Source organism: Pholis gunnellus (assembly GCF_910591455.1).
Source record: "Pholis gunnellus genome assembly, chromosome: 9".
In the NCBI taxonomy this organism is placed as follows: Eukaryota; Metazoa; Chordata; class Actinopteri; order Perciformes; family Pholidae; genus Pholis; species Pholis gunnellus.
The window spans coordinates 16987419-17008256 of NC_136535.1; the positions used below are offsets into that span (position 1 = coordinate 16987419).

Consider the following 20838-nt stretch of genomic DNA (forward strand, 5'->3'; position numbering starts at 1 on the left):
CGTACCCATCCCACACAGACACACACACACACGCACACTCGCTCATACAGTATACACCTGTGGGAAAATATAGAGAAGCTCTGATACGGTTGGTTGCACAAGGTCAAACCCCACATTTGAGTATGCAAACCACACACAAACCACACACTCAAATACACAGATACACACAGAAATTAGGCCGTACAAATGCATACTGGCACTTGTTTTTAGCTGCAGGGGGTGAAGAGAGAGAGAAAACAGGAGTGGACAATAATGATAGAGAAAAGAGAGAAAAAGGGTACAGAGATGAAGAGAATAAACAAAGAGATGAGGAAAAAAGAGGGAGATAATTGCATGTACGACAGAGCAGGAAAGACAAAAAAGGAAAGGGCGTGCTACAGAAAAAGTCATGGGGTTGAAAAAAGGATAGAAAATGCGTCAAACCCTCAATTTACACTGCATAATTTACATATATTTTCCCCCCAATTACAGTGTTTAATCCACGGATTATCTTATTTTTTATAAAGATGTCAGTTGATAATAAAATATGTTTGCAATGAAAGCCAGGATAATTGAAAAATAATGTAGTAAAGCTTCTCTTTGCAGAATACAGAGCATATCTCGTTCCTTCTGCGATGATGCTGTTGGTCGGTACAACGCTATCAGCGGCAGCTGTGAGCTAAACAGTGGGACACGCTCACGTGCACCAACATGCACTAAAAGGCACGTACAGCTGGCCCGGCTATGTCAACAAAGCACAAGAAAAATACCACACATACAAAGAGCAATGTCAGGTAGACATTAGTCCACTATATCTTTAAATTGCAAACAGTTGTTTGCTGCTACATTAATGCTATGATTATAAAATCAGCACCTTGATAGAGTGGCAGGAGTTCAGGAAACAATGGTTATATGGTTTGTTTTTATGCCCAGCTCTCATTTAACAGAGGGCCATATTGCAGGAGGAAATGTCAAACAGAAACACTAACTATAAGCACACATATATGCACACGTATGTATATATGCACAGCTTTTGATCTCCATGCAGAATTTTTTCCTTTTCCTCACTCTTCTAATGTGCCTTGCAGATATTTCCCAGTGTGGCTCATTCAAGCATATCATTTGGGTGAACCACTTTTCCAGTATGTGTTTGAAAGCTGCAGTGGTTTGTTAAGTTAGGTCGCTCAACAGAGAATAATGGTTGGCAAGAACAAGAGGCAGAGAAGAGGAAGTGGAAAGGCGATGAGAGACCTTAATAATTCAGCTTCTGGCATAAATTGCTGAAACTGAATATATTGCTAATTACTTTTTAGATAACCTTCCACTGAACTTTAAAATGTTGTCAAATGTTTGCTTTAAAATGGGAGATGAATGTCATGTTGTAAATACTTGCAAATGTCATTCATTCATTGGAGAGGTTAAGTAAAATCTACAAATATTAAATGTTTTTGATTGTAAAAAAAGTGTTCATTTATACGAGCCGAACATTGGGCCTTATGCAAGAACCACTTATAAACATTCTTCAGTGACTTGTACCAGTGATTTAAAAGCACGAGTGGTCCAGTCCTATCGAATCATTATATGCAATGAGTCTGCTGTTATCTGAACCTTTTTTTCCCTAATGGATCGTTTATATTTTTACTACTTTGAAGAAATTTAGCATTAGAAAAATTCCATAAAGATTATACCTCATAATAATGTTGACATTGTCCTGTTTGACTCTGAACAACATAAACATAAACAAGGTCAAAGGCAAAGACAGACGGATGGTTCTTCACATGCAGGTTTATGCAAGTCGCTGTCTAGTGGAACAACCTCCATGACAATGCCTGACAGGGAAACATCAACAATCATGGCGCATATTGTTTCATCCATCTCCGTGATGGAGACTTCCCCTTGACCCTCTCCCATTGCAGCCATCGATCAACGTGCTGTGGCGAGACATTTTTCAGATTGAACCTTTTGTTTCTTCTTTATTTCAGTGAAAGTATGACCCAGGTGACACAGCATTAACTTCGCCCTTCATTTGTTCCATTGCCTTGGCTTTATCGGGTCCCGTAATTCCGCTGCCGATGATGATTTTCCTTCATGGGTCTCAGAAAGCATGTCTAAAACCTCAGGCTTTGTAAAGTTCTTCTTTTTATTCTCTGGTGCAATTTTCATGAATGAACACTTCGGGACATATGGGGCTGGACACGTAACCTTATGTGGTGTTATTGGGGCGTTAATAATGCTAATCTGCCCACTCTAATGAACGGGCACTCAGCACAGGTGGCATTCATCATGGCCATTTACCCAGTTATCTGAAGCTAGGAGCTGAATCTCACGTTGCACACTTGTACGAAGAGAGAAAGAAGAAAAGTTTAGATAGGATGCGAAAATGTTGTTGCATAACGCCAGATTTTAGCATTATCAACAGAATGTGAAAAGGGTACAGTTGTGACTTTGTCAAAGATGTCTATGTATTGTGTTGCAGAGATATCTATTGAGATGAGCATGCTAAACAGCTAGCCCCGGCCTGTTCACTTGTACCTCGAGAGGCAATAGTGAGTCACTGTAGCATCTATTCTGAAAAAAGTATCCAAAAAGTAGAGCTGCCCTGAGGGCTTGTCAATCATGTTGAATGTTTGTGTATTGAGTTAAATCCAAACTCATATTTTCGTTTGGTCCTCCCTGCCATCAGAAGACTATTCGGGTCAAAGGGCAGAGGCTTTGGGATCTTGACCGTCGCAACTCACATTTAGCCAATGCAATTCCCAGTGCAGTGCGACTGAACTCGGGGCACTGCCCCAACTCGCTGCAGCCATCATAAGGGTTAGACCAGGGGAACCAAATTCACTTGAGAACCGGGGAGGCCAAATAGTATGACATTTCTGTAAAATAGACTTGAAACATAGTTCAGGTTGCAGTTACATGAGACACAGCTGATAAGGAGCCCTGCAGACAGCTGCTCCGCAAAGTCAAAAATACAAAGAGTGTATCTATACAGAGGAAGAGAGAGACAACAGAGGGAGAACGAGGAGATAGAGGCATATTGATGTGTGCATGTGAGGCACCAGAGAGACTGTGTGTTGGTAATGTGTTGGCAAGGCGGCACACTTTCAAGAGGAGAGGCAGAACATAACTGTACAGAAGTGCGAGTGAAAACACCTCTGACACCCTCCGTTCTGGACACGTAAAGGCTGGAAATCTCTTCCTGTCATTCATGTTCTTTAAGGTGGTTTTACATTGACCGACTGTACTGTATGAGTCTGTACACTAACCGTGAACTGACATAAGACTCTGCATTGTTGTAACAGTTGAATTTCCTCCATCAGGGATCAATAAAAGTTTTATTTTAAGTGGCATAGGGTTCCAATTCAAGTACAGTAGGCCCTACAGCTGAAATGGAGTCTTAACAGTGCAGTGGTGTGCACCGGAGTGCAGGCAATACATTCAGTCCCAGTGGCCCAAACAGTCCAAATAGTGCAAATAGTGGAGAGTGCCACAGAAAGGCAGAAATCAATGTAGATTGCCACTGAAACGCCTCAGCTCTTATACTCTTATACTTTACTCTCATCAATACTTGGTTCTCCTGCATGACTAAACAATTTGAAAAAGCTGCCATCTTGACGACAGGGATTGATGTGTGGTTACTAGGCTGACACAAAATGTTCTGACATAACAGCAATACAAACTAGGAAATGTTGCAAGAATATTGGCGTATATATTGAAACGTCTTCGGTCTGCTACTGCCCGAAGACGTTGCAATATATACTCCAATATTACCAGTAGTAAGATGTATCATTGAGGTTCATTTGAGATATCACTTCTCTCATTTCTGTAATTCAGATTCACACTCTTGGAAATGACGAGAGCTATCGTTCCCGTCATTTCTGTTTTAGTGATGGTCTTTAACTTGAGAGCAGCTAGGTGACACACACGCACGCAGCGCTGCCCCTTATACAAAAACCATGCGTCCAATCAACAACATATTCATATTCATATTATTAGCTTGAGAGCAGGATAGAAAACTGGTACTATCTGCTTTCTTTTGAGAAATTTGTGGTCAGATTTAACATTGAGTCAAATGGAGAAGTTGGTTGGAGTTCATGTCGCTTTCAGGCTCCCTGAACCAAATGTTTAAATCTGTTGGATTCAACTGACACATGTCTACAACCAGCACAATATTTCCTACATTTTTACCTAAAATGGTTGATAAAGAGGGAAAATTATGGGAATGAGGGCAAGTTCTTTGGAAAGATTACAGACAGAACATTTGTAATGCTCCTCTCTCCACTCTGGCGTTGATGTCATCACTCTAGGTCTGAACACTCAGCCATTATAAAATCTGACACAGTCCCAAAATATTCCTGAAACTTAAGCTGTGATGACATGAAAACTGTGCTAGCTGTCAAAATGGCCATTTAGCCCAATAAAGTCCAGAGTTTTGTTCACGTTTTAAACTTCAAAATATGGTGAGTCAAAGTTCTGGGCTGAGCGAATCTCTGACAAATGACATTGCACACGATTCCCGGTCAAGCCCACATTTTGATGTATTTTGACGCATATGCTGGCAACGCTGTGGGAGGAGAAGCACGGCAAAAATCGCGGCGGAAGATGGAGAATATGAAATAAGCCTGCAGGATTATAGTTCCAGCTATACATCTTTCTTTTTTGGTCCTGTGAGGCCCAGAGAGAAAACAAAGCAGACAGGAGGTAAAAAGAGAACATTAGAGGAATAAATGAAGGACAGAATAGCACTAGAAAAAAACAAGTATAGTGGAGGACATGAGCTGAAGAAGACAGAAAGGATCAAAATACAGAGAGAAAGACAACAAGAGCAAGACGGGACACTGTGGGTGGACACAGGGAAAATACAGCCAGGGGCCTGGAGAGAGAGGAGACAGTTGGCAACACTTTGACACAACAAAGGCCAGAAGCACACTGCTGCTGTACAAAAAACGAGCTGCCGCCGGAGGGGTGGCTGGGTGAGAGGGGAAGAGAGAGACATCAGGGGGAGAACGAGGAGATAGAGACATATTGATGTGTGCATGTGAGGCACCAGAGAGACTGTGTGTTGGGAATGTGTTGGCAAGGCGGCACACTTTCTAGAGGACAGGCAGAACATAACTGTTAGCAAAACTAAGATCCAAGTTTATCAGAAGGGCAAGAAAAGAAGAGGATACAGAAGGCTACAAAGGCACAATGTGACGTCATGTTGATCAAATGTATATGTACAAGATAGTATTTGCTGAAGTTGTACATGCTCAAGACATGCTATTAAAGGAATAGTTCAGTCAAAAGTGAACTTTTTTTTTCATTGAACATTTCATAACACTGGCAAAATTCAAACACTCAGACAAAATGCTCTTGGAGTATGATGACGTTGTATAATGACTGAAAATACCGGAACAGTGTGGGTGGGAGGGGAGGTGGATGGGTCAAATAAACACAGGACTTTGTTTTAACCAGGAGACCTGTTTTAGTGTCCCAAAATGTTACGTTAGTGATGCTTGTGATGCCAAGCTTGGTCAGACTGAAAAGAGACTGACAAGTTTGGAACGTCACTATGTGACAAGTTAGGATGAGAACCTCGTTGTCTTGTCCATACGACAAAGATGTGTGAAATATGTATGAAGTGGAATATTTCACTTTTATTTCAACTCTGGTCTCCACCGACTTCTGAGGGAAATATATGTCTCTTTTGAGCGAAATGCTTGAATATCAGCTTTCATGCTTTTTCTTCCTGCTTGCTGGACAGGTAGTGTTTGGTATCTGTGACGATCACTGGAAACAGAACAGGTAGTGTAACAAGTAAAACTCCATATCCAAAGGTGTACTCCAAATAAACAGACAAAAACCAGAGAGAATATCAAAGAAAAGCAATGTTACCAAGCCGGGAGTAGGCGGGAATCTAAGAAATCAAGATCAAGTCACAGGTAATCATAATGAACAGACAATCTGGCAAAGAGCAGGTATTTACTCTGCTAGGGTAATCTGGGGAATGGAATTAGCAGACTGAATAAATGAATACTGAATAATCAGGGGGGAGTTATGACATTATCAGAGTTTTTTCGCTGTTAACAACTGCCTGCTGTCCCTTAAAATGAGGTTGATTAGAGTGAGCCAAAACAGTAAAGTTGCAAGTCTTAAAACCAGAACTATGAGCTGAAAGACACTAAAACGTGTCTAATTGGAACTGAAGAGCTGGGTGATCATTTTCTGTGTGATCTTCACCATGAGTGACCCCTTTTGTATTATATGTAATCATTTATTTCCATTGTTAGGATACAGTTTTTGATTTTCTAAATTATTTTGCTGATTTTTCTTTCAAATGCTCCACCAGCTGTTTCGGGCAATTCCCTGAGTATTTCACTCGGCATTTTTCAATCAAATATGTAGACAACCAAGTCACCAAATGTGGCAACAACAGGAATCTGTTTCATTTGTGGCCACTCCATCAGTTCATTTGCAATGAAGAGCTCCTGTTTAGTCAGTTTATGTGAGAAACAAAATTGTCATGCACAAGATTTCACAGCTGAGTATTACAGAAACAGCAACAGGAAAATTGTTGTGGGTGGAGCTCATACAGCGAGGATAAGTCCAGCATTTGGAGATTCAGAGCAAAGCTTCGGGGGAATACATTTATCAATATTTTTCTGCTTTGTGTATGTTACTATTTGGTTTGATAAGGTTAATGTTTTAGCAGTACAGGAGTGAGTGCCCAAGAAGACTGACAGTGCCGTGACTGTGACTAAGACATAGAGACAGCCACTAATCAATTCACTAACTGGTAAATATGTGTGCTGCTTGAATTAAATCATTATGACTGTCAAGTGTGATACGTGTGGAGTTATGAACTGGTATGTGGTTAAGGTTAGCGGAGGAAGAGCACTGGCACATTTTTTCCTGGCACAGCAATTATACATGGTGGCCCTGCAGGCTAATGACATGAATTGATAATTTCATTTAATTTCATTCTGAGACAGTATATGAAGATGTGTCCGTAGGATGAAAGATGATACACACTGTGTGTGTGTATACCTTCAATTGCATCACAGTTGCCACAGCTTGGTGGAAATACATAAAAGTGTCTCTGAGTGAGCGTGGCTATAGATGGGCCTGACAGCAAACAGTGCTTCAAAGCTATGTGACTGTCTGTTTTGTTTGGGCTGTCTTCTTCTTTTGTCTGTTTGTCTGCTCAGCTGACGGACTGGATCGCAAAAATAGTTTAAATATTGATACATCAGGAGATTTAACATATAACGAGGAATACATGCCAGGGTTTCCAGTTAAATAGCAGCACACTGACACTGAGTGTCTATCAGCATGTATACGTGTTTAAATAAAAAGTCCCTTCTGAAGGTTGTTTGGCTCTGTAAATTGAAGCACTGACATGCTTTCCTCATAATTTATGGATCATGACGTGATGTAGGGAACACGCAATTCTGACATTTCAGGATTCAGTGTAGTTCTTTCTCCAGGACTATTTCCTTAAAAATCACTTCTTTTAAAGATCAAATAATTTTTTTCTATAATTGTCACATTGCACCATCAAAATATCATTTTTTTAACTTCCTCTGTAGCCCTGTTATCTCCTCTGCTATGGAGCAGAATCTAGGCCAATAGTTCTGATAATTTGAAGAAAAGAAATTAAACTGAAAGTTCTTGATGTGGACGGCCATTATTAACTCTATGGAAAGGTGACACTAATAACTTAGTTATAACCTAACATTATAACATTTAGAGAGAGGCACATCTATAAGGCTCTGTGCAGCTGCAACCACTGTTGAATTATAGTCGACATTCTGGCAAACACAGAAACACTGAACTTTGTGTTTTACTGATATATTTTTATCCTTCTGGGGTAATAAAAAGCATTATTTCCCCTCTAAAGGCAGAAGTTCTTGTGATATTCTTCTGGCAGCTCGGATGACATCTTCAGTGTTCACTTTATCTCCAAATTCAATCTCCCTGTGCTCCAGAAGAATTCCCTGCAAAGACAAAGACAACACGCATTAAAGGCAAAAGCTGGTCAGTGTAAGGAGTGAAACATACACAGCTAATAGCAATAAGATAGGTAATGCTAGCCCTATGCTTAATTTCCAGCTTTGGCAAAATCCCCACTTAAATATATCGTCTCCCTTTATGTATGGCCCCACGTTACAATCATCACTAAATATTTCAGAAAATTTGCCAGAGTATCTATTAAAAAATAGCTGTGATTTCTTACCTGCGCGCTGGCACCAGCAGGTTGTTCGGGTCAGTTTCTTCAAATTATCAAAACTATTGGCCTGGATTTGGCTCCATTCTCCTTCTTTCCACCTTCTCTCCTCTCCATCTTGTCTATCATCTTTGTTGATATTCATCAGATGAAATGAGGTGGAGAGACAACACTCCATTAACATCCTGCGCTCTCCTGAAGATCTGCAGTGACATGTCAAAACATTAGCAGTGACAGATGAGTGTGATCTACAGCAAGACTGACACACATCTTACTTCCTTCTCAGTATTTTCCACTAAACACCAACCAATCTGCAGACAAATGGAAGAGCAGCCGGCAAAACAATCACCCAACAATGAAATGTATACAAACAGATTGTTCATTACCAATCCTGGGAGGATTATTGAGGATATGTGTGTGCATGGCGCTCACTCTCAGTTTGTTTGTGTGACTGTGTGTGACCGATCAGATTGCAAGGATAGGGGAAGAAACATGTAGAGCCAGAAATATACAAAGCAAGAAAAAAAGAAAACAGACTGAGGTAAAATAATAATCAACTTCATTGAAATGTTATGGTTTGTCACTTGAGGGAAAAACCTTGTTATCCTGGAAGCTGAGAGTAAAACAATGTGACGTGCAATGTGTTCAATGTGATAAATCCCAAAGCAGAAACCATTAATTATCTGTCCAGTGACTTCATCAGCAAAACAAAACAAATGTTTGACTGGGAGGTTGATTTTGAAGGAGCAACTCTGTTGTCATCATCAGTGGTGAGGAATAAAGAACTGCTGTCTCTGGAGAATCCCGCAATCTACTGAGACTCGATAACAAGCAGACAACGCGTTTCTTTGGATCTGTTTAATTACATCTAAAAATGGAAATCCAATTAGAATGCGGTGTCTTATGCAGAGTGAAAAGATAAATGAGACAATAGATGGGAAGATAGGGGAACATATATTAATGTAAATGCAATGTTTTAGCCAACCCTGCGGTGCAGTTCTAGAGAGAAGAATGTTGGTTAGTCTGTCTTTGGTTAGGACCGAAATACCTCAACGAATATTGATTAAATTGCCATGTAATTTGGTCCAGGCATTCGTGTTCCCCAGAGGATGAATTCTAATTGACCTTGCTGATCCTCAGACTGTTCTTTTAAGCTACATATGTGGGAAATGATCGGTAAACCTCTGACTTTTACTCTAGCTCCATCAGTAGGTCAAAGTTTGAAATAGCTTGACAAGCAGATGGATTGGCATATTTGTTTTTTACGAACACAGTGGTCATCAAAGGTTACTGCACACACAAACATGAAGCTAGTGACGTCTGTGTAACTATGGTTTAGATTAAGATACGAAACATTTTATAAATATAAACTTTTATATTTTGAGTTTTACAAATCCAAATCCACTGGCTCTGTGTGTTTCATTTTGTATAATACATGACACACTGACACTGACATGTTGCACAATAGATTTGAGAAAGAGCGAGAAAGCACAATGGGCTATTTTATTCTTTTTTATTAATATAGTTTTCTTTTTCTTTTTTTATAGTAGAACCTCAGAGGAAAGATAAAATAAAACCAACATCATCGGAGTCTCATGAAAGCAGATAAATGAGTTACTGAGTAACCCCGGCATCGACAGCCTCCTGGTGCTACTGTAGTTCTATTTAAAGCAGGTACAAACGCCATGGAAACTGCACTGATTATATTGGTCTCTAAATATAAAGAAAAGCCTTCCTTGAACTCATCAGCCAACTTGGGAGAAATGGCGTCGCCCACCACTTCTTGGAGATGCTGTTGATTTGGATGCACGAGTTGTTGTTTCTTCCTCTGAGGCGATATGCACTGTAGTTTCTGTGAAACGGTTCCACAATGTTTAAATGTTGGGACATTAATGTTATGCACCACCTTCAATTTTCCTACAGCAATCCTCCGAGCCCTGGCAACATAAACATAGTTTCATTTTTGCTATTTTATGTTGCATCGTAGCTAAATTAAACATCCCAGCAGTGTTGTAATGTTTACATGCATTACATTGCATAGACTGGGCTGAATGTTTAAGGCAGCAATCCAATTTGTCCGGCCAGATTCATATTGTTGATGTCTGTATTGAGAAGCATACTTGTTTTTCAAGGGGATTGTGCTCTGCACCAATGATCCATCCAAAAATATGTCCAACACATATTTAAAATAATAATAATCAAGTTAGAGATGGAAATAACTGGTACCAAACCAAGTACTGTATATCTCACTAAAAAATTCAACATCATCCTGATGCAGGCCATACATATTTAACAATGTCACCAGCTTGGGATGCACTTCTCCCACCACGAAGACATATCTCCCCTTCTTATCAGCAATGGTGGATTGACCCCGATCATAATGGCTACCCCTCTGGTCTTAAATGGGAAGGAAGAGTGGTATACTTGGCTTATTCATCTACATCTAAGTCTGCAATGTGAATCTTTCTTTAAAAGCGTTTCTTGCAAAAACACAAACGTTGACGTGTTAAATGTGCCAGCACCTTACTCCCTAACTGGTTCATTGGTTCCCTCCTTCCTTGATGTCAAAAATCCTGTATATAACACTCATCCCACCCGAACCCATATCCACCCAACCCTAGCAAATCCATAAAACCACCACCTCATCTAACTGTTACTTCTACAGCACAGAGCGAACCAACTGCAGGAGGTATACTCGTATATATCTATGATGTATGAGAAAACAAATGCAGCCAAAGACTAAATAAATGAACCTCCAAATCCCAGAGACTCTTGAGTGTTGGCCACAACATAGCTAAAGTCATTACCAAACAGGACATAGATTCCAGGTGCATATTTTCCTTTTCCCCCCTTGCATCAATATATGCACAGATATCCTCAAATGACATCTATAATGTCATTGTGCTAGCAAATGTGACCTTCATATTAATAACCTCAGTAATTATTAGTGATGTAATAGACAAAAATGCATACCAAATGAAAGAACAAAGTATCAGGCATTTATATAGTTTTATTGTAGGTGAATTATGAACTATGAAGGGTTAAGGGTTAATAAACCTAACCCTTTCATTCAAGCTTGTACTTTCGGTGCTCTTAGTTTCAATTTGGAGTGATCCAAGAATCATTAAAGTATGCTAATGTTTACCTTTTTCAAGACATCTTTACTGAATCATACAATTGACACTTAGAGACAGTTTTCATCTGGTAGAGGAATTGAAAATAATGTGAAAAGTGGTGGTTTTACTTAAAAGAGCACTCCACCAGTTTAGCATTGAACCTGCACAACATTGAAAGGAATTTATGAAAATATATGCAGCAAAACCAGAGATATATACATATATTGTTTTTTACTCCACGCAGTCTTCTTTCGGCCCAATCCCAACGTCCCCCCCTAAGGCCTTTAATCCTGAACCCTCAAGGATTTACTGACGTCACCTGTTAAATGGTTGAGTGTGAGAGACTGTGAGGGCTTGAAATGGTGTAAATACGAATGGGACAGCACTTTGCTGCATCATGTTATTTATTTTATACTTTTTACTCCCTGATTTGAACATCTTCCAGACTCATCTCACAAGGTGAGACGTGATTTCAAATCCTATTTTTATTTTGTCAAAACAGCTTCAATGACAAAATAAAATATTTGATGAATAAATTCATTTTTTAAGGTTGTTCTTGTTTTCTCTTTAATCCTTAATGTTTCTGTGTATATGTAATATGACAGGCTGAACACACATGTGCCATCCTCTTTGTTTACGTTTCTTTTTTACCTCTCCATGCTTCCACTGGTTACCCTGTGTTTAATTAATGTCACATTGCAATGAATTGTGGGTAATTCCCTTGGGCAAAGTCTGCATCTAAGGGCTCAAAATGTCTGCGAGAGAGCCCTCAAACACTCGATGATTTGACAGTGGGACAGCCCTAAACCCTCACGGACTTTCCGGGAGCGCGCCTCAAAGTCTGTGAGTCCGTAAGGGGGGACATTGGGATTGGGCCATGGTAGTATTGGCACTGGTGGTAAAGGACTGAAGAGCAATGACTAAATATGATTGGCTCACAGACGTCGTGGCAGAGCCTGAGTAAAAGTGAATGCCCTCAGTCAGCTGAAACAGAAAAGGAAGAGAGAGAGAGAGAGAGTTCCCCTTTCATATTTCGTTTTCCATCTATTGTTTCCTCTAATAAGATGTCAGACTTTGCAGTGTCATTAAGGGAGCCAACTCATTGTAAATGTAATTATTCAACATTTAAAAATGTTTTTCTTTTTTTGCCAGAAAGAAACCTTTCAAGTCGCTTCAAAGCATCTTTCAGATTTGACTGTGCTTTTGGTCCCAGGCTACAGAAACACACTTCTCATGTGAAAACACAGGGTTGTGAAGTGTATGCAGTGTATTTTCATTTTATTTCATTTCTGTAAATGGTTTGTTTTTATTGCATGCAAGTGTATTTCCTGTCGAGAATTAGATTGTTCCTTTGTCTTACTTTTTCTATATTTTACATTTAAGATTGATGGTATAAAAGCATTCTGTATTGTCTTTCTGTCTCGCCAAGAACACATTTTCTACCAATTCTGACTGTAGAGTTCAATTGTTCCCGCTCTCCATCTTTAGTTGAAATTTGAAATCTGATCACAGTCCTGTTCCCACCCTGAATTGTATCCCTGCTTCCACAATTATTTTACCTCAGCTGAAAATGTATATATTGAAGGACATCAGCTTGTATGTCTTACAGTACACTTCCTGTATTGGGAGAGATAAATGGCCAAATAGATTTAAAGCACAGAACAGATTATTTTCTAAACATATTTCTTAAAAGCAATAAGAAGTTATTTTCATCTTCAAGCTATAATCAGAGTAATCAGCAGTTGTAATGTGTTTTAGAGCTTTTTTGTCAGTTTTCACCGCAAAATTCAAGCAGATTTACAAGCATAATACACATTTAATACACTAACTCGGACACTAATCTCCATAGATTAAGCAGCGACCCTTTGTAATAGTGCATTCCTGAATATAAGTGCAGTCTTGATGCTGTATCATTAAAACTTCTTCCATTTTTAGGAAAAACATGTAAAAAGAGGAGGGTTTATTCTATTTGTCAACACCGTCTCATGGCAGTTTGTGAAATCAAATTAAAATCTAGTGATTCCTAGTGATTAGTGTCACTCAGCAAGACTTTTTTAAACTTGTGTATTTCAATTGGAAGTATCTTTCTTTTTTTTCTGTCGGTCAGTTCTCGTGGGTGAAAGTCTTGTTTTAGTGTGAACCATCCCCATCTTCATTCACCCAACATACTGTAAGTGGGCTTTCTAAATATGTAATTCCACGTCACTTGCTCTGACCACTGCATAGTCACGTGGATGTGTTTAAAACCATGAAAAAAGGATCATAATTTACTTTCCATTGTTTTCAGGTCCACGTACATGAATCACTTGATTTCAAATGTGGGACTATTTCACGATCTGCCAGGAGACTGGGTTGTGTCTGGTATGGTTTGGAACTCCTACTATAACTGGATGGCTGCCACACTGGTTGAATCAATCTGAATTCATTTCCACAGTCCTGCCACCTGTGCTTAGCTTAGTTTCTATTTCTGCATTAAAGATGATTTATACTAGCCAAGCTTTGTGACAAAGATAATTTATACATTTAACATTTCTGTGTGAGAATCGATGGACCAAACTGGACTTCCCATCTGATACTACGCTTCAGCAGAACTCATTTAGTACCACAACAGCTTGGTTTGGAGGACAGCTTGAAGATATGTCCCTGCCTATGGGCGGCAGATCAGTGAAAACACAGAACAAAAACCAAACCATTTTTTTTGCATTACTGTATTTTTGGCTGGCTAGTCACCATATTTGTGTTGGCTTATCATATTCAATATTTTACAGGGTGGAGAATTGCGGCAAAACAGCTGCTCAATTAAGAACACAGATTCTTTAATCAGTGTTTGCTGGTTTCCCTGGAGGTGTGTGGTTGATGTTCCATATGTTCTGTATCAGCAGCATGTGTTATCTGGAATAAATGCCAATGTGTGTTTGGGAGTAAAGGGCAGACACTACAGGTGAATCGGGGGAAAATAAATTAAAAAAATATGAATACATCACCATGAAACTTCCCCAGTTGATTTTGACAATTCTTTTTTTTTCTGAAGTTATATGTTTAATTGAGGCATCGTCTCTCTGTGTGCCAATTTACATAACTTTTCAGAAAAAGAACATCTGGACATTGGACAAAGCCAGGTTAAAAAATATTTTTAATTTTGTTGACATATTAAAGTCAAAGGTTTCTACAGAGGGAATTTGGGCTATCTCTTTTTATCACTCTATAAATCAGAAAATACAGTACAGTCATTATGTCAACATGCCATGTTTAAGGAGTAACATGTTTCTATAAATCACGCTATGAATGATATATGAACAAACCCTGCTTTCAAAACCGTCAGAATATATATATAGGAATGGTGTCGATAGGAATGGTGTATGTTAGTGCTACTGAAGTGCTGATTTCTGGCTCAGAGTCTGAGAAACAGACCTTTAAATAAATATGTTAGAGGTACAAATCCATACATGTTGCAAGACACTACAGGGGAAAGACAATGCAACTAATAGATATCATCATAAAAAAGCTTTCTGAAATGATTTTATGTATTATAGTTATGTTTAAATATGGTATTATCTAATGCTGACTGTTGGTGAATAGCAGAAATCTGCAGATGCAACTAGACAACGTAGTAAAATCAAAAACCTAAATGTGTAGTTAAAATGTGTTTTTTACACTAGTCTGACAGAAGACATGTCATGGAAGCAAATAAACCCCAAATCTCCAAATTGACAATAATGCTTAAAAAAAACGATGTCTCACATTGGGACATTCGTATGTCCCTCCCTCTGCCCACACTCATGTGTGCCAAGCTGCATGTGTGGCTGTTTGCGTCATTAATCCAGAGGTTGTGTGTTTGTCCCTCGGGAGGAACTTGAAATGCATGAAGCCTCCTCTTGCCCAGATGTCTGTTTAAATAAGAGTGCTGTGTGGATGAGTGTTTGTTTGTCCAGCACTGCGTCAGATGGCTGCTGCACTGCTCTCTAAAGGACAGCCACATTCAAAAGCTGTACACATCAATAATATTTACACACACAGACATAGTGGAATATTTACACATTTGTTCTGTATGTTTGCACTAGTCTTGACCTTGAAATCTGGGAAACATCAGTACCAGGCCCATGATGTCACAGTTACTTTGGTGTCCTTAGCTGTACATCTACAACTTTCCTAAAGCAACATCCCAGTTCAGGGAGTGCATCCTTCAAAGGACCAAGAACAGCTATCTTTCTTAGTTGCCTTCAAACTTCAGACAGAGTAAAGGACTACAAGACAATTGTAGTGTACAGTAGAGGTGTATGACATTTCCCTTCACACAAGAGAAAGACAACTGGCAAACAATGTACTAAGTTAATGGAAAACACTACCATGTTACTAACATTTATCTGTAATGTCCCACGATAAATGAAGTTTATGGCATTAATCCAGTTCAAGTAATTCCATTCGTTAAATGTGGACTCCAAAGGATCAAGCCCCTCGAATTAGGATGCAGTAATAGAATAGTAATCATTCTATTATGATAATGCATGTTGAACTAGGGCTGGCATTAGCATTAATATCAACAGTTTAATGTGGCTGTTAAGTTGCGGCATGGGGCAGGAGAGCAAAGGACTGACGCTTTGTCACAGAAGTGTTTAATAAGTGTTCATAACAGACATAGAAGAAGGTACACAAAGGTGTATGTTTGGGCTGCAGCCTGGGGTTTCCTCCAGCTAGTTGGCAAGCCAAGGTGCAGACATGAGACAGCAAGAGAGGCACACAAGAAGTCGTGAAACGGAAAAGGTTGAACAAAGCATCGGGGATGTGGCTTACTCACCTCTGGTTCCTGCGTGTCCTTGTACTGGGCTGTGTTGATGACTGGATTACTTGTAGCAGGTTAGAGCTGTCAGTGATCCCGACATCTCCACTGACAATAGAAGCAGCCCAGCCTGTGTAACTGGAAGATTACAGACATGGCACAAGGGAAATGTGTGGTTTGACACGTTGAATTAAAGAATAATAAACTTAATTGAGCAATTTATTATTTATTCTTTTCATACTCACTCCAGCTGCAAGGTGAACGTGTTTGGTGAATGGACAGTGCTGCTGGAGCTGAACCAGTTATAACTATGCACAGTGTTTGCCCTGCTAAAGGTGTTGTACAAAATGACCACATTAGAAGATACCACATTCAGAAAGAAAGTTGCTTTGGGCCTGTCATATATTAAATATAGTTGTCAGTGAGGCCGTATTAATCAACACATTACTTAAAAGTACAAATAATGTGTTCCTTCTAATACCTTCAGAGCATCTGAGATTGGAGAATTTGTCAGTTAAGAAAGGACAAGAGCAGAGAACAGTAGAGGGAGATATTAATTCAAACAAATCACCGGGGAAGACTTGACTGAACAGTTCTTGCTCTCAGTTTGATTACAGTGCAACAATACAGTAACTTGTAAAAGATAAACAAACATGCAGAACAGATATCAGTGACTGTCTATAGGTTTCATAATGCAGTTTTTTAAAAAGTTGTACTTTGCAGCCTCGTGTTCTGCAGGAAGTGATGTGGAGAGAAGGATGATGGAACAGGGAGGGCCGCTGTATTATATATGAAGCGGTGGCTTTGCCAGATATGGCAGACTTTATGCTGGGTCCTCTCAATCAGTTTGAAGTATTATAAATATTAATGCCGAGGGGTTTTGTCATGAAGTTGATGTGGACCGTGACGGCTTTAACCCACCAGCCACACCCAACAACCAACAATGCCAGAGTGTGTAATTCACTGGGAATTCACTTGCTCGTTTCGATTTATCTGACAACTTTATTTCCTGATAGAAATGATGAGGTTGTGAGTAGGTTTGGAAACTGTTTGGATTGAGAAAATGAATAGCTATTTCGTATTTCGGTTCAGAGTTAATGTTTACGTCTATAGAAACAGATGATATAAATCACCAAACAATCTGTTGTAAGGCCAATCTTCAGCTAAAATGAGCTAATAACACACTCTATTCTAGCTTGTTCACGCAACATAAAACTAGCCTTGAAGATGTATTTCTGCATTCAGTTACATAGACATTTGGCTAGATTTAGTGGGAATTGCTGTTGACTTTGCTGCTTTGCAAGCGATGACTGTTGTTTAGACTGTTTGGACTGTCAGAGCAAAATGAGAAAAGTAGAATTGCCTTTAATGGTATTTGGAAGCTGTTGCTGTTTTATGGCCGCATTATGGTTCCATCACAGTGTTTTGGGGGAAGCTGTTTGCTGCAGGGACCATAGTGAGGATTTAAAACCACAGTCACGATTAACTGTATAACCTGACAGCAGCCAGAGCGCCCAGGGGAGAGGCTGAGCGGGCCCAATGAAGATAAATAGCAAACTGAACCTTAAGTAGCTTCAGTTAAAGGCAAATACCACAGAATGCTGTTAAAAAATGAATCTGGTCAGGGGCAAAACAGTTTGTCATAATGAATAATATATCCTATAGCAATAAACAAGAAAGAAGATTATCCTGTCTCCGTTGAAAAGTAATTTGGAAACCACTCATTTGAGTGTGAAAGCTCTTATCAATTTCTCAGTCTTGTAATAAGTTTGGTAATTGAGGAGACCCAGGTTGCACAGATTGATAACATCAGAGAAGAGAGTCCTGTTCCTGTGCTTTCTTTGAAAAGAAGTTGTTGTTGTTGTTGGATATGCATTAATACTGGGTCACAGGCTGCATTTGAAATGGAAACCAGTGTAACCAGCAAGTTGCCATTTTACTTTTAATAAAAATGTGCCAATAATTTGATAATGGTCAAGAACCAACCAGAGTAGTTTTGACGCAGACTGCAATGACCAGTGAGCTCTAAAAATGATTGCTATGTCCCTGTAGCATGGCTCTAATATGACCCAATATGCTCTAAACATGGAAAAAAACATATTTCCAGTGAGTTCCTTACTATTCATATCTTTACTACGAAATGTAATAATGCATTAATCACAATACCTCTAACCAGAGCTGTACAATTCTTTTTCTTGGTATTTTAATTTGTTCTGCAGAGATTTGGCATCAGACAAGCCTCTTGGATTTTTTATTTAAACTGGACTCCCGGGATCAAATTTAATGTTCTATCTTGCAGCTTAAACAACATGACCCCACCATTGCAGCACCTTTCCCTGTTTTATTGCGCGGCTGTTTTACAGTCTGAACACCCACCAAGCCAGAGGGAGCGCCTGTACGCAACCCTGTGATTCTGCACTAGTGAGTGATGATTTTGGCTACCTGCGCACCCAATGTCATATTTTATCTATCTTGTCACAACTATAACCATTTACCATGTTGTCCTCGGTAAGCACTATAATTCACATGTTTGGACAGCAAAATGACTTTATGAAATGTGTCCAAAGTTGTGATTGCAGCATGTAGCCTGGATAACTTATTGTTTGTTATTCAAAATTGTAAATAATAGTAACACAAATAACCTCATAACTAATGTATGTCCTACCATACCGGGCTGCTTCGTTTCAGCACATCATTTCACACGCTTGCAGACATGCAAATAGCTAAATTCATTCAGGTGCATGGCATGAGTATACATAATATTATCAAACACACCAGCCCTCTGTGGCTCCGTGAATGGCATGAAAGAATGTGCATCATGTGATTTGAAATTCAGAATATTCCTCCTTGAAAATAAAATATAGATTTCTGGAGGGTTTTACTGTAATTTGTTTGAAAATGGGTGTGGCGCTGTTCAGAATCACTGAAGAAGGCACACAAGCTCCTTGGCAGCAGGGGGGGGGGGGGGGGGGGGGTCACATAAACAGCTCATCAGGCAGGCTGCAGGAAATGTCTTTGTTGCAGAGTGTCTTTGTTCATGGCACTGGGACATGTGGTGCAGCGAAACGTGCTTTTCTCTGGAAAATCGGGCTGACAGGTGAAAACCTTCCAATGTGGGGGGTCATGAATTATAGAGTCGATGCAGTTTAATTGTATGTGTCTTTGGCTTTATTGATGCAGACATACATAATTTAAAGAGGTGTGTATGGGTGAGTGTGTGTGAGTGATGTAGTGTGGAAATGAGGAAATGTGGACAAGGATAAGGATAACGGGAGGACTGGCTTGATTGAGATTTATTAATGCATGTTACTGGAAAGTGGATTTTGGAGAGCAGGCAAGATACCGAATATGAGAGCCGAAAGAGAGGAGGGAGAGACAGACGATAGGAGAAATTACTTGTAATCACAGTGGCAGTGTCCAGTTGGACAACTTGGGTACACTTATAAATAATTCATAGTTTCTGGCGATGCATGTAATTTCTAAAGGACACATTCAAGAAAAGGAAGGAGGCAGGGAAGAGATTGCACGCTGACAGGGAGAGGCCTCATTTAGAGAGACAAGAGGGAGTGTAGTGTGTCAGTGGATTGTTCAGCGTGTCCAAGGTCAGGGGGAGAATGAACTGCCTGAAGGGAGCCGGCCGAAGGAGCACAGAGCAGGGCAAAGAGGCAGACAAGAACCAGAACAAGAAAGAGTGAAGGTGGCAGGAGGACCTTCCAAAGAGACGATGGAAGAAAAGAGGAGCGAAGAAGAAAGGATTCCATTGTCAGGAGCATTGAAGAGGGCAAAGACAGAGGGGGTGGAGAAGAATGAAGGGAGATTAAAATTAGTAAAGACAAATATGACATTAGACAGAGGATATTACAAAGGAATCTGGAGTGGAAAAGTTGAGAACGGTGGGAGAAATCAGCATATAACAGCATTCATTATGGAGAGAAGGGGGAGAGAAAGTAGAGGTGGAACACAGAGTGAAATCTTAAACTGCATCACGCTCCCTACAGTATATTCTCTTCCTAAATTTGGAAGTAAGGGCGGAGAACCTGTCTGAGAGTGAAAGGAAATAAATGCATTGAAAGGAGTGGAGGAGTTCTGACTGCACATCCTGTGTTACATAAAAACAAAGTCAAGACATGTTGCTGCAGATGCTCCCACACAAACACATGTATTTTCTTTTTGGTCTTATCCCCCATGCTTTCATTAACTCGACCTTCTCGGATTACCTCGCTCTCCCCTTCACTTTATCTGCTCTTTCATTTTCACTCGGATTTCATCCCGAAACAAACGCTTCCCCTTCTACATGGTTCTCTTTGACTCTCTCTGTTCCTCTATTCCTTCAAAGTGGCTTTTGTCCTGCTTGCACAGATCCATTCATTTCAAAACCCACACCAGGACAGTCGTCAAAGCAGATTACTCATGTATTGCACATTCTGTGGCGAGCTATCTAATGTCTTTTATTTTCTGTGTTTTACAGTGCCAACCACCCACAGGCAGGGTGAGGTACAATCATAACTACCACCAATGAAATGCAGAAAAGCATTTAAAGAGAGAGGAAACAATGCAAACACGGGGGAGATGTGTTATTAATTTCTGCTTTATTTAACATGTCAGTTATTTCTGCAGTCAAAGAAACCTCGGTAAAGACTATTTCAACAATAAAGTTTAGTTTGCTCTGTTAGATGTTCACCAGGTTGGCGTGTTAGCATGATAGATGTAATCATTTACACTAAACACAAAATACTGCTGGGGCTGCTGGGAATTTGTCC

At 39.7% G+C, this 20838-nt stretch overlaps 1 long non-coding RNA gene across 1 annotated transcript; it reads right to left on the bottom strand.

The window, feature by feature from the left end:
* Positions 1-5653: 5653 nt before the first annotated feature.
* On the bottom strand, positions 5654-18908 carry LOC306701404. Its single transcript, XR_013767237.1, has 3 exons — positions 16097-18908; positions 8195-8388; positions 5654-7955 (listed from the first exon to the last, which is right to left on the bottom strand). It is a non-coding gene; the product is annotated as an uncharacterized lncRNA (long non-coding RNA).
* Between the last annotated feature and the right edge of the window lie 1930 nt (positions 18909-20838).